This window comes from Halyomorpha halys, unplaced genomic scaffold (genome assembly GCF_000696795.3).
Source record: "Halyomorpha halys isolate HHAL.00 unplaced genomic scaffold, Hhal_1.1 Scaffold38.1, whole genome shotgun sequence".
NCBI lineage: Eukaryota > Metazoa > Arthropoda > Insecta > Hemiptera > Pentatomidae > Halyomorpha > Halyomorpha halys.
In genome coordinates this window covers 974,269-979,658 of record NW_027110526.1, presented here as the reverse complement: position 1 = coordinate 979,658, position 5,390 = coordinate 974,269, and the positions used below count along the sequence as shown (strand labels likewise).

Sequence of the window (5,390 nt, the reverse complement as noted above, 5' to 3'; positions counted from 1 at the left end):
AAAACAATGACCTAATATGCTCAACTGCTAGGGAATCAGACGCGACGGCATTCGGGGAAAGTACGCAGATGTAAATATTCATTTGAAGAGTGGAAGAGGGGCAGGGGATAGGCAATTTATTCTCCGGCATGTCTGTTTATTGCTTAGTGAGTGTCGCCTCTCTTTGTTAGATAGTTCTGTCGATATTTAGTGGAAAATAGAAACTTTCATCAATTGTGTGACAGTGTTCATTCATAATTATACACTGAAATCCGAAAATCTAAGTCGTAAGTAAAATAGTAAATTATTGTTATTTTGTTTATAATTCGGCCATTTAAAAGCATTTATATTGCCATTAAATTAATTTATTTTCTTAATATTACAAAAAAACGAATTTGATCTAATATGTAGATATTTAAAAATTAATGTAAATATAAAAATCTTAAAAACTTTTTATAAATAGTTAGTTACATTTTAAGACGGTGTAATTGTACTTTAAATTATTAACTTTACAATTTCGCAGTTCAAATAGGTTTTTTCGGTCGATACTTTAAATTTTGAACAGTTGAAAATTTTCTAAAAATGACTTAATTTATTTTAAAAAACAAAACGTTGTTATTTATGACCTATTTTTAACTAGAGGAATTTAAATTTGGAAGGTAATTATTCACTACACTTGACAATAATATTGCAATTCCATACATTTGAAACCAATTAATAAAAAAATTTATTTTACAAGTACTGAAGTCCAAGAGATTATTCATGTAGCAAATTGTGTCATTCAGATTTTTTTAAATATTATTCAGGTCATTTTATGTTATTCAGCTGGTGTTGTAATTTTTTTTTTAAGAAATATTTAATAATATTTTTTGAGGATGGCATATCTAGTTTTGAAGGTATGTTCAGAGTTTTTTTATTTCATTACTAAAACATATTTTTTATTTTTCAATTATATAAACAAGTTTTATTTTAAAATATTTTATTTTACATATAAGGTGAAATGATAAAAATAGGTCCTAGAAAAATGGAGTTTAATTAACGATAAACATTTTGTGGGAGCAAAGACAAAATAAAAATTCAGTACAATTTAGAGGAAATTGCGAATATTGTTTTTTGAAAATGCACTAAATTAAAATTACAAATAGAAATACTGGGATAAATACTTGTATTTTTTTTTTTTTTTTACATTATTTTGATAAAAATTATTATATCTTAATGGAAGAAGATAGTTGACCGTATGAAGTACATTGTAGGAAGGTAGTCCGGTTGACGGTCAATAAAGGTATCAGAATAGTAAAAGAAAACTATTTTCCAACGTTTCGCGCCACTTTGCAGGACTTCGTCAGGGCCCAAAAAAGTGTTTTCAACATTTGTACGCTATGTTTCTTTTACTAATCTGATACCTTCTACCCGCCAGCCGGACTATCTTCTTACAATATAATTTCTTAACTAAAGAATACATGTATTGTAAAAAGGGGGTACCCCACTAGCCTTGTTTTATTTTTCTATCCTCATATTACAATAACTACAAATTCATTAAAGTATATAATTATACTTCCATGATGCTTATTTTGTTTACTTATAAATTATGTAAGGTTAACATTAATTAATTTAATATTTAAAGATAATAATAAATAGTAATATGTTATACACATGCCTTTAAATATAATGTCCTTTGATATTTAATCGTTTATCTTAGTAGAAAAAATGTACCAAAAATCACATTAAACAAATAAAACAACAATTTTTTTTTGGTTCTTAAGATAAATGATGTTATGTCATAACTATACACTTAATATTAACAACAAAATGTTTGATAGCGTAATTGTGATAACAGTAATACTTAATTAATACATTTCTGAGTTAAAGTGTATATCATAAGTTAATTCATGGAAGGTAATTAATAATAAGTAATACTAAAAAAAAAATAATAGGATAACTAGACAAGATAGTAAATAACTATACAATAATGAAATAGTAGATACGGTCATTTATGATTGTTCTTGATTGAATACTAAAGGAAGGAATGAATCTAATCACTATGATGAATGAATACTTTGCAGAAACAATCTAGTAACGATAGCATTATGGAAATTCAGGTTAAAACGGAGTACGATCGTCGAAAAAAATATATATAAAATTAAAGCGTAGTTAAAAAGTGTCACTCTTAATTCAACTGAATTATGAACAGTAAAGTCAAAGGTAATTACTCCAATATGTAGAAATTGACAACTGGAACAAAGATGCAATTCGGTTTAATTAAAACATTTAGTAGAATACCTATTTGTTAATAACTTCTTTTGGGCATTTCCTGCTACATACCTCCAAACTGATAATTCTTACTTTCACGAATAGGAAAGGAAAATAGATTTCACAATTTAGAAGATATTGGATAAAGACGCTAAAGCTATATTTACAATTTATTAATAGTGAATTGAACTTTAAAATAATTGTATTTTTGGCACAGTAATAATTTCGTGAATTAGCTGAATAAATGGCCCCAAAGTTTTGATCAGTAGCTCTGATTATAGTAGTCGATTTTAGGAGGGGGGATACGCTCCCAGAGCGAGTGGTGTCAGTAGGCGGTATCTATTCCTTTCGTAGGCGTGGCATCCTGCACGCCATATTTGACAGTTGAGAGTAGTGCTGCACATAGTATACCAGAAATGGGTAGAGATGGGGATTTAAAAAAAAATTGATAATTCCTCTAAGCGTCCTCACATTCTGTTGTTGAAATTGTTTTTGTCTTTTTTAATTACTAATAATTCTCTGTCATTTTTTGTAGTAAACATTAACTATTCAAAGAAATAATGTTTAGCGTTTATACTTATTTTATATATATAATAAACTACTTTTTCTACTATATTAAAAACAATTACTTATTTGTATCAATCTTTATATTTTTATGTTTTCCTTAAAGGAAATAATGTTTTTAATAACTGTTTCAAGGAAACATTAATTATAAAATGTACCATTTTAATTCAATTTTATATTCACTCTTTCCTTTTTTAGAACAGAAAATATATTTTTCAGATCCTTAATATTCATATTAAAATGAGTCTTAACAGAACAGAGAAAGAAGAACGAATTTCTCAAGAACGACTTAGTGGATGTTTTATAGATACACCAAATTATTGAAAGTAATATTTACAACAACTTAAATTATCTACAAGTTTGCAATTAAATGATCAGTTTTACAGATAATTGCATTCATATGCGAAATCCCTCTTTACTTTAACGTAAAGCTGCCAGTTTAGTGTCATCTCTCTTCGATTGTAAAATGTTTTATTGTTCTACAAATTTAAATGAGATACAGCTTATGTAAAAACGAGTAATTGAAAATGAGTAAATTTCTTGAAAATGAGTAAATTTCTTAAAAATTTACAGCGTTATTTAAGTTTAAGATTCTGGTACTTCTACAGTATTTGACAGGTTCGAATAATGAGTTCAAAAATTTAAATTAAACTATGCAATAATAATCTAAATCTAAATAAGGTAATGTCCGTTTAACGATAATAATTGTTATTAGGTAATAAGTGTGATTGGTAATAAATGTGAAGGTTTTGCTTGTTAGTCAATGAGGTGAGCATAAATAGGTGCTTTACAATAAAAAAAGTAATGATAATAAAATAAGCTATAACCCACAACAGATATGGTGGAAGGAATAGTACGTAAGTACGTACATGAAATAGATAAAGTATAAAGAGATAGATAATACCAAGTCAAATCAGTCCGTTTTTAACTAACCCACAACGGGACCCATATTTATTTGCTTTATAGTCTAATGTTCTTTATTCTAATTATTTTTTTAGGATATATTTTCAAATAAATAAAGGTAAAGTGAGATTCCGCAATAATATAATTTTTTTTTTATTTTTAATAATTTATTTAATGTTATTTACAACTGAATAGAAATATATACAACAAGTAAATTTGCTATAGGTGACATAGTGACATGATACAAACATGTGGAGAATCTACCCATTTTCATGGAATGAATGGTATCTGGTTCTGGTCCAAATCGGCAACATATGGAACATTGAGGTCCAGATGGATGACTTGATTTGTGACAAAGTAAGAAGCATTAAGGATTTTACGAAGGATTTTGGTCTGTAAGGATAGGATTTGGGCAGAATTTGGTAGTTTAGTGGAGCCCCAAAGCTCAACTCCGTATGTCCAGATAGGTTTTATAATAGTCATGTAGATCAGTCTTTTGTAATGGTTTGGCAATTTAGACCATTTGTCTAGTAAATGTTGTAATAGTCGGAATCGACGAGCAGTTTCTTGTCTTTTTAGTCTTGTATGAGGATTCCATGTCAGTCGTTTGTCCAGATGTAGTCCTAAGTAACGGATCTGTTCCGACAGGAATAAAAGGGGTATTATTAAAGGATACTGTAGGGCAAGAAGTCATGGCTTAACGACGAAGGGTAAATGTGATTTGGTGGGATTTATTGGAATTAATTTAAATCCTCCAGTTTTGGGACCATTCTTCAAGGGTGGTATGTGGGATTGGGGGGTTTGGGATACAATGTAAGGATCATTGGTCACTGACAATAGACATGTGTCATCGGCATACATGGTGAGGATAGTGTTGGGATGGGTTGAGATGTCAGCTGTGAAAATTGTATAAAGGATAGATAAATAAATTCAAAGTAAGTTAATAATTGCATTACATTTAACAAACAATTTAATATAAAATGTAGCCAATAATTGAAACAGGGTTTCACCTATAACGTCACTGAGAAGTAGATATATACAAATATTTCGTTTTAGACCACAAAAAAAATAAATAAAAAACACAAATTTTATTAAATCTTCGTCTTTTTATTTGCATTCGTTAAAAATATGTACTTTGGCCCATCAACGCCTGCCTAATGGAGAAATTCCTAATATTTTCAATCACTATAGTTAGAATTAAGTTTATTTTCATTTAGGAGTTCTAATTGTTGTTTGTTAAAGGTGATATAGAAGTAAATATGCGATAATGTACATAACTAACGTATTCACCAGGCATGCTTATTTTCGAATTTAAACGATTTTAACGAACGATTTGGAACTATTGGCTAGTTATGATGAATTGGTACAGAACTAACAACTCAACGACTACACCTTTGTAAGACACAAACGCTATTGTCTTTCTCTAATGGTCTGACTAATATTTTCTCTGTTATTGCTAACTAGTCCTTGGACGTTTCATCATTTCTCAATTTTTGTGTTGCAAAGATTATTTACTTCAATCCTGTTTTAACTAGACATTTGGGAATTTTCGATGATGTATTACCATTTTTTTTTTGTATAAATTCTGAAAATACCAATAACTGTAAACAAAAGCATATCCTTACTAAATAATTTATTTTTTTATTCAACATTCAGTCCATAACGTTTTTCATAGTCGGGACTAAAAAGATACG

The 5,390-nt window shown here is 28.5% G+C and overlaps 1 protein-coding gene across 4 annotated transcripts in view; it reads left to right on the top strand.

Moving 5' to 3' along the window:
• Positions 1-115: 115 nt before the first annotated feature.
• LOC106687568 (solute carrier family 2, facilitated glucose transporter member 6) overlaps positions 116-5,390 on the top strand; it is a 38,248-nt gene continuing 32,973 nt past the window's right edge. For 2 of the 4 annotated variants that reach the window (XM_067048716.1, XM_067048718.1), the window contains exon 1: positions 116-266. The gene's annotated coding sequence lies outside the window, so the exon portion shown is untranslated. The remainder of the gene's footprint in view (positions 267-5,390) is intronic. The other 2 variants (XM_067048714.1, XM_024362825.2) reach the window with 2 other exon arrangements.